This window comes from Vicia villosa, unplaced genomic scaffold (assembly GCF_029867415.1).
Source record: "Vicia villosa cultivar HV-30 ecotype Madison, WI unplaced genomic scaffold, Vvil1.0 ctg.000320F_1_1, whole genome shotgun sequence".
NCBI lineage: Eukaryota > Viridiplantae > Streptophyta > Magnoliopsida > Fabales > Fabaceae > Vicia > Vicia villosa.
This window is the reverse complement of record NW_026705142.1, coordinates 494,891-504,163: the sequence shown is the minus strand read 5'-3', so window position 1 is coordinate 504,163 and position 9,273 is coordinate 494,891. Positions and strand designations below refer to the sequence as shown.

Sequence of the window (9,273 nt, the reverse complement as noted above, 5' to 3'; positions counted from 1 at the left end):
TGAATATTAACGGGAACGTGAAATTACTGATCAAAATATTGAATATTAACGGGAACATGTAGTTACTTATCACAATATTAAATATTAACGGGAACCTGAAGTTACTGATTAAAATAGTGAATATTAACGGGTACATGAAGTTACTGATCACAATATTGAATATTATGCGAACATGAAATTACTAATCACAATATTGAAAATTAACGAGAACCTGAAGTTACTGATTAAAATAGTAACTATTAACGGAAACATGAAGTTACTGATCATAATATTGAATATTAACGGAAACTTGAAGTTACTGATTAAAATATTAAATATTAACGTGAACATGGATTTATTGATCAAAATAGTGAATATTAACGGGAACGTGTAGTTACTGATCACAATATTGAATATTAACGATAACCTGAAGTTACTGATTAAAATATTGAATATTAACGGGAACTTGAAATTAGTGATCAAAATATTGAATATTAACGGGAACATGAAGTTACTGATCACAATATTGAATATTAACGGGGACCTGAAGTGTTATTGATTAAAATATTGAATATTAACGAGAACATGAAGTTATTGATCACAATATTGAATATTAACGGAAACTTGAAGTTACTGATTAAAATATTTAATATTAACATGAACATGTAATTACTGATCAAAAAAATATTGAATATTAACGATAACATGAAGTTACTGATCTAAATATTTTGAAATTAACGACGGGAACATGAAGTTACTGATCAAAATATTGATTATTAACGGAAACATGAAGTTACAAAAGACTGTTTAGACACAATTTAATTTTAGTGCTTTCAATTTTGTTCATGATTTTTTTAGACACAATTTAATGTTAATTATTCTTATTTTTTTCCACAAAATGTTAAGTACTTTTACTATACATTTTTTCTATTTAAAATATACATCTGAAACAAATGTGCGTCCAGTACCAGAACTCGTGCGAACGCATAGGTTTATTACTAGTTTAGGATATGGTTCAATAGTATAAGTCCTTCGTGACATCGATTCCTTTGCTTCTAGTTTAATTTGAATAACATCAATTTATTTCCAAGACTACCTCATTATTGTCACTTATCATGACAATTGTGACGATGACTTATCATCATAACAATCATGATGATAAGTGAAGATGATGAGGTATATTTGGCAAATAAATTTATGTTATTTAAATTAAAATATCGATACAATGATATGAGTTAATGAGTGTGATATAAATTATGAGACGGGTGCAATTCGGAAAATGTTGATTGATATATGTTGATTTTCAAATAAAACTTAATTTTCAGATTATAATTTTTAATGTCAATTTAAATGAATGTATTTTTAGTAAAGGGTTAGTGAAACAAACAATTTACATACAATATAATAAACTCAACTTGATCTTCTGTCAATCTGCATAAGAATTTAAAGAACAAAACATTGTTAACTCACAACAAAGCCTATTTATTGTGACTTAGCAATGTTTCGTTCTTGTTCTGAGAATATTAATCAACAACAATAACATACATCAACATTTGTCAACAACACAACAATGACATACAACAACATTAAAACACATATTTTTTAAAAACAAAACACCGACAACATACAACAACACAAAATATAATAAAATGTTTCAAAAACGCACATTTTATAAAAAATAATCGTGGAACTGGAATCAATGATGAAGTTCATCTAGTTGATATGGAAAAAAAATAAAAGGTGAATGAAGTTTACACAATACATTCATACTTTTTGTATTATTTTTTTATAGCAACATAAACCATCATACAATAGAATAATGCAAGATGAGTACTTTGGCAAATTTGCCACTTGGCACTCTCTCATGCATTCTTATATTTTTACTTACGCTATAAAAGGAAACTTTCATTTAATATAAATCTATTTATTTTATTAAATCTATTATTAATATATTTAATTAATTAAAAAAATATAATCATTATTAATGACAGGCAGACTAATTAATAGTGTAAATAAATTCAATTGTTTTTATTGTTACCAATGCAAGATTTTTTTTTTTTTATCATTATCATACCATTTTTACCGTGTAAATTCTTAAATGCTTGCCAAATATTTATGGTTATTGCATAAAACGAAACATCAACCTTGGGTCATTTCAGTTTCCAATTCAATTTTTTTCAATTTCATTCTTCTATGTTTTCCTATGCTTGGAAATTATAACTCATGGTGGCTTAATTTATTGAAACCTTACCCAAATCTCTTTCATATCTCTTTATATTTGTATATAAATTTGTTCCCAAAACTTTGTCAAACAATGGAAAGAAATTTATTATTTAAATCATACATTGTTGCCTTTTGTTCCATTCTCTTTCATTTATTCACTGTCATTGTCCACTGTATTTCCCAATTTTGGATCGTTCCCAAATCTTCTATTTTACTGTACACTGTGTGTAATATATTTATTTAGATGGTTTTGGAATCGTTCCCAAATCTTCTATTTTACTATCCACTGTGTGTAATATATTTATCCAGATAGTTCCATTGTTATCTGTATGAAAGTCTATAAAAACAATTTTTTATAATGCTCATAATATTCCAAATAGTATTTGATTCGTGTTTACAGTTTCTGTTTTGTATTCCAGTGAATCATGGCATCTTTTGATTCGAATTAGAACCTTGTCAATAAAAGGAAATTGAGAATCTTGAGATGCTTCAATTGGATTCTATTAGATTCAGCTGTATAATATTATACTATTTTGTTCTCATATTTTTACAGTGTATTTATAAATCTAAAAATCATATTACAATACTTAAATAAGAAAATGAAATATGTATAAGCTTTTGTTACACAAATATACAAATATGTATTAGCTTTATTAATATATTTTGTTTTTTTTATGGTTTCATTATTTATGAAATTGAGTATTATGTTGCAGGTTTTTTCAATGGATTCTCATGGAAATGTCCCAACATCTATTGATTTATTGACAATTTCTTTTCTATATTATTGACAGTCTCTTTCATATATGCTTGATTATTATTGACAGTCTCTTTCATATATGCTTGATTTTGGACTTTAAATTATGTTAAAGTGGTAGATAATATAGTGATGTTGTTTCTTATAATTTTATTTGATACTTTATATTCTAATATGTTGAGAGGGAACTTAATTTACTTTGTAAGTATGGTATATACGTTTTATTTATTTAAATCAAAATAATTTACTTTATAAATATGATGTATAGTGTACCTAAATTAATTATTATATTTCAGTTTCTTAATTTTCTTTTCTATTTTATAATTACTTGATCAGCTGTATCATAATTTTTAATTTTTTTGGTTTGTCTTTAAGTTGTAACATTATAGCTACTATACATATACCATAATTATTATTGGTACTCAAAATCATAATATTCAAAATTGATCTCTTCTCTATTATTAATCATTATTATAAAGATTATGATATGTAATTTCAAAAATTCTAATAATATAGTTGATAAAGCTTTATCCAAATCTTTTTGGTATTTAAATGGTTACTGACAATATTCATCTGTTAAAAAAATTGCACACATCTCTTTTATTTTTATTTTTACATAATATTTGTGATATAGTAAATGAGAAGATGTCAATATATGCATCCCATTTTTAACCATCATAAATGACAGTCCCAAATGCTAAATAGGTAGTACTAATTAAGTGTGCATAATGTATCAGCTTCCAAAAATAAATTAACACTATACTTATTAATCGACACAAGCGGACACACATGTCTATATTATTTGTACTATTAATACTACTCTTCATATTTGTATTTATTTTCATTATAGTATTTTATAAACCTTTATTTATTTGTTATTCATTTAATTTAATTTTGTTAATAAATTTTAATTATTGTTTAATAAATAAATCATAATAGCTTTAGATTTGATCTTTTATTTTCCTTTTAAAAAAAATAATAAAAAAATAATGATTAAACTTTTTAGAACCCTGAGCGCCCCTTTTCCCTTTTGTCCCGTGCCTCGCACGGGTATACACACTAGTGTATATATATATATATATATATATATATATATATATATATATATATATATATATATATATATATATATATATATATAGGTACTGATTTTGAAACCCAACAACAACAATTTATTTGGAATATAAATACTATTTTATCACAGTTATAATAGATAATCGTTGTGGAAAGTACCTGGAGTTTATTATGTAATATGTAGATTGATTGTTTTTTTATACACATTACTAAATAAATACAACCATTTAAATTGATGAAAAAATTTATAATCTGAAAACTAAACTATTATAGAAAAAGAGCTTAAACAAACCACTATTTTTCAAAATGCATTCATGTCACAACTCATATCTTGCTCTTTAACATCTATCATATAAGAAAAGTCACTCTACTTTTTCCACAACAAGCCATGTCTAGCCTAACATTCCACCATTTTGTTTTGAAACATTTCATTTTTTTATTTTTCCTCTCTTTCTCTCTCTTCCATCTATTACCATATTCTTATTCTAATTGTTTCCAATTTCACTACAGTTACAAATTAACAATCTCACTTCCTCTTATTCTTCTTCTTCCTTCTTCTTTTTTTCTTTGTGTTTTATATTCTTCTTCGTAATGGTTATCGTTGACGGTGTTTTATTTTTCTTATTTATTCAGCATCACTAACATCGTTATTATGGTTTTTGTTTCAGATAGGTTTCGAAACAATTATTTGAGCATAAGGTGAGTTTCTTCTTCAACAATATTAAAGGGTTCGTCATTTTTTTCTTTTTTCTCTCAGATCTGGATTTTTTGTTCTTACTAAGTGGTGATGAAGAGATCGTACTCCTTTTACTGGTTTTTGTTTGATTTGTAGATTTTGTCTCAAATTTGAGTTTGTTGTTGGTGTTGTTGTTGTTACTCAGTAGTAAATATGGTTTTTGTTCGATTTTCAATTTTTTTCTCTCCCCTTTTGTATGTGCGTAAAACATATTGTACAAAATGGTATTTCTTTAAAATTGGAATCATTTTTTTCTTTTGTTTTGTATTTGTTACAATTTAATTTCTATTCTTGATGTTTCAAAATTTTAAGCTCTTGCATTTGTTCCTCTTTCAATTTTTCTTCAGATCTATAAAAGATTGTGGATGAGATTTGATCTAGATCTAATAATAGATCAATAGTATGTTATCTTCCAGATATGGTGATTTAATATTTTATTTTCATTTTCAAAGATGTAAAAATTTTATGGACCAAATTTTATATGTGCAGATAAAATTTCTTTAAGTTTTCATGTCTTTATGGTATGAAGTTAGAGATTTATTTATATTGAATATTTTTTATATTTTAAAGTCACATATAAAATTCCCCTCTTTTAGAAATTTCTTTTCTCAATTTCGTTTTAGTTTTTTAATGTTTTTCATAAGGGTTTAGTATGTGTAACTTTTTTGTTTAACTTACAGGAATCGAGAGTAATTGTGAGAATGAGTTTTAGCGGGAATGAAGGCATTTCACAGGCACACAAGATATTGTTCTTTTTAAATAGTTTTAATGTTGAAACAAACTGTTGAATTATGAAGTTTAAAGAATAAGGATTCATGAAAATTGGTAAATTCCTCTCTTTTAGTATGTGTAATCTTTTTGTTTAATTTACAACACTCTATTTTGTTTGTATACGATTTCAATTGTATATTTCTATTAGAAGATTTTTCTTATACCTATTTATTTCATATTTATTTTTATGTGCATTTAAACTTTCATTAGTCTATTAAAATATACAATCATTCCTAAGTCTATTATTTCATTTCCTAATTGAAATTTAAAGAATTTTTTTGTAATAATTTAAAATATTAATTTTATCGGATCAATATTGTATAATATTTTATTGGATCAAATATTTTCTCCCTCTGTCTTTTATTCAATATTTAATTGTTATTGAATGTTTTCAAGAATGATTAATTTTTATGATAATATTTAATTATTATGTATAATTAATTTTAATGCTATTATTTATTATATTTAATGGTGATGTATAATTGACTTTTAATTATAATGAAATTTCTTCTTTATATGTTTTTTTATTCTTTGCAGTGGTTTACTGATCCAAATCAAAGGGCATGGAAGTGAAAAGATGCATATGAAAGTTTACAGGCAAAACATTCAAGGTAAAAAAAGAGGCATATGAAAGATCCATACTCATAAATTAGTCTCTCTCTCTCTCCCCCCCCCCCTCTCTCTCTCTCTCTCTTTCTATATATATATATATATATATATATATATATATATATATATATATATATATATATATATATATATATATATATATATATATATATATATATATATATATATATATATAGTAAATCATTATAGATTAAGCTCAAACTTTATAGGTATGATCTATATGATATTATGTTTCAATCCAACGGTTGAATTTAAAAAATATTAATTCGAGATGTAGTTATTGAACGAGTGTAACTCGTGGTGTAACTCTTCGGGTGTAATTTGATCTCTCCTATATATATATATATATATATATATATATATATATATATATATATATATATATATATATATATATATATATATATATATATATATATTTGTATAAGAGATTTACATTTATTGTTCTGATTTTCCCCTTCTTTTGGTCTTATATTTATTTTTATTTATTCAATTTTTTCATATTTTGCACAAGAATTAAGAAGGAGAGGGACTGTATTTACTCTTCAACTGAGTCTTTCTAATGCCGCCATTACTGCAGCAACCTATTTTCCAATGCTACTCATTATTTTTCTAAATATCTATATCTATGCAGTCTTTTCAATGCAACATTTTTGAATTTTTATTTTTATTTTATATTTTGAAAAATATGTATCACTCATATATGGAATATTAATCTTCTATTTTTGTTTGTAAAATATAATATAATTATCAGACCTATCTTGTAGTATTTAGAGTTTGATGTGATATCTTACTTTTTCTAAAAGCTAGATTTTGTGAGATATTGGACAAAAAAACTGTTCTAAAACCCATATCTCACACTGTTCCAAGAATAAAAATAGATGAGATGGGACATTACAATGAAACTATGAAAGTAAATAGACCAACTTTTCATAGTAGCTATGCAGAACTCTAAAAGTATGATTACAATAAAATAAAAGTGGTTTGATTGTCACATTAAATAATTTTAATCAATTGAAAAGTGGTTTGATTGTCACATTTAATAATTTTAATCAATTTTGAAGATGAAATTACGTTTTAAATGAACCATTTATGATAATAACTCATTAATTACTGTGGTATTAATTTTCAATTTTCAATTTATTATTAATATCAATTAATTACGTTAATTACGGTAAAATATTAATTAAAAATGGTATTCATTTATTATTCAATTAATGTCATTTTTAATATCAGTTTTCAATTTATTATTAATATCACTTTACGTTATATTTTCAGTTTTTCAATTTATGATAATTAAATTTTTTATGATCCATTTATGATAATTAATGCCTTTATTTAACACCATATTTATTTTAGAATAAATAATACTTTTAAATTTTAATGCAACATTAATTTTGATTACAATTATTGTGTTATTTTTTAATTTAAAACTACTATATGATATTTATGATAACTATAAAACTATTCATTTTCATCAAACAAAAAATGCAATTGAATTTTAATAAAAAGTGTATTTTTATTAAATAGTGTAAATAATTAAAATGAGTAAGAAATGTAAAATATTTATAGACAAAGAAAAATGATACTACTGATTAGTTGAGTGAATAAATGGCTTTCTCATATGTTTTATTTATACATATATAGGAAATAAATAAATATCTCAATGGCTTTACAATTTTCATATTTTTATGTTTGAAATCAATATCTCAAGATCTTTTTCTTAAAAAAATACAATGTATTAACTACATTTATAAAAACTATTATATATTATAATATAATTAAGACTAAATTCTTAAAATTTCATAAAATTTCATCTTAGGAAAAGTATGTTTTCAAAATTGGAAGATCCATCTCATACAAGTTAAAAACGTTTTATATGTGTATGACCAAATTCTTTACATATAAATTACTTTAATTATAATTTATTTTATAATCATACATGTCATAAATATTTATTTATGATAATAATTAGAATGCAATCATTTTGTTAATAATTTTATGGATGATAATTATTATTTGGCAAAGAAAAAATAAATGCAATAAAATTTTAATAAATTTATTTTCTTCAAATATGAAAATTATATAAAATAGAAAAATGAAACTATTAATTCAAATATTTAAATATGAAAATTAATCAACTATTAAAATATTGAATATTAACGGGAACGTGAAATTACTGATCAAAATATTGAATATTAACGGGAACATGTAGTTACTTATCACAATATTAAATATTAACGGGAACCTGAAGTTACTGATTAAAATAGTGAATATTAACGGGTACATGAAGTTACTGATCACAATATTGAATATTATGCGAACATGAAATTACTAATCACAATATTGAAAATTAACGAGAACCTGAAGTTACTGATTAAAATAGTAACTATTAACGGAAACATGAAGTTACTGATCATAATATTGAATATTAACGGAAACTTGAAGTTACTGATTAAAATATTAAATATTAACGTGAACATGGATTTATTGATCAAAATAGTGAATATTAACGGGAACATGTAGTTACTGATCACAATATTGAATATTAACGATAACCTGAAGTTACTGATTAAAATATTGAATATTAACGGGAACTTGAAATTAGTGATCAAAATATTGAATATTAACGGGAACATGAAGTTACTGATCACAATATTGAATATTAACGGGGACCTGAAGTGTTATTGATTAAAATATTGAATATTAACGAGAACATGAAGTTATTGATCACAATATTGAATATTAACGGAAACTTGAAGTTACTGATTAAAATATTTAATATTAACATGAACATGTAATTACTGATCAAAAAAATATTGAATATTAACGATAACATGAAGTTACTGATCTAAATATTTTGAAATTAACGACGGGAACATGAAGTTACTGATCAAAATATTGATTATTAACGGAAACATGAAGTTACAAAAGACTGTTTAGACACAATTTAATTTTAGTGCTTTCAATTTTGTTCATGATTTTTTTAGACACAATTTAATGTTAATTATTCTTATTTTTTTCCACAAAATGTTAAGTACTTTTACTATACATTTTTTCTATTTAAAATATACATCTGAAACAAATGTGCGTCCAGTACCAGAAC

At 23.7% G+C, this 9,273-nt stretch overlaps 1 long non-coding RNA gene across 1 annotated transcript; it reads left to right on the top strand.

Annotated features, from left to right (window-relative positions):
- Nucleotides 1–4,346: 4,346 nt before the first annotated feature.
- LOC131626728 (uncharacterized) lies at nt 4,347–7,067 on the top strand. The gene is made up of 4 exons (XR_009291263.1): nt 4,347–4,729; nt 5,447–5,591; nt 6,075–6,148; nt 6,682–7,067. It is a non-coding gene; the product is annotated as an uncharacterized LOC131626728 (long non-coding RNA).
- Nucleotides 7,068–9,273: the final 2,206 nt, after the last annotated feature.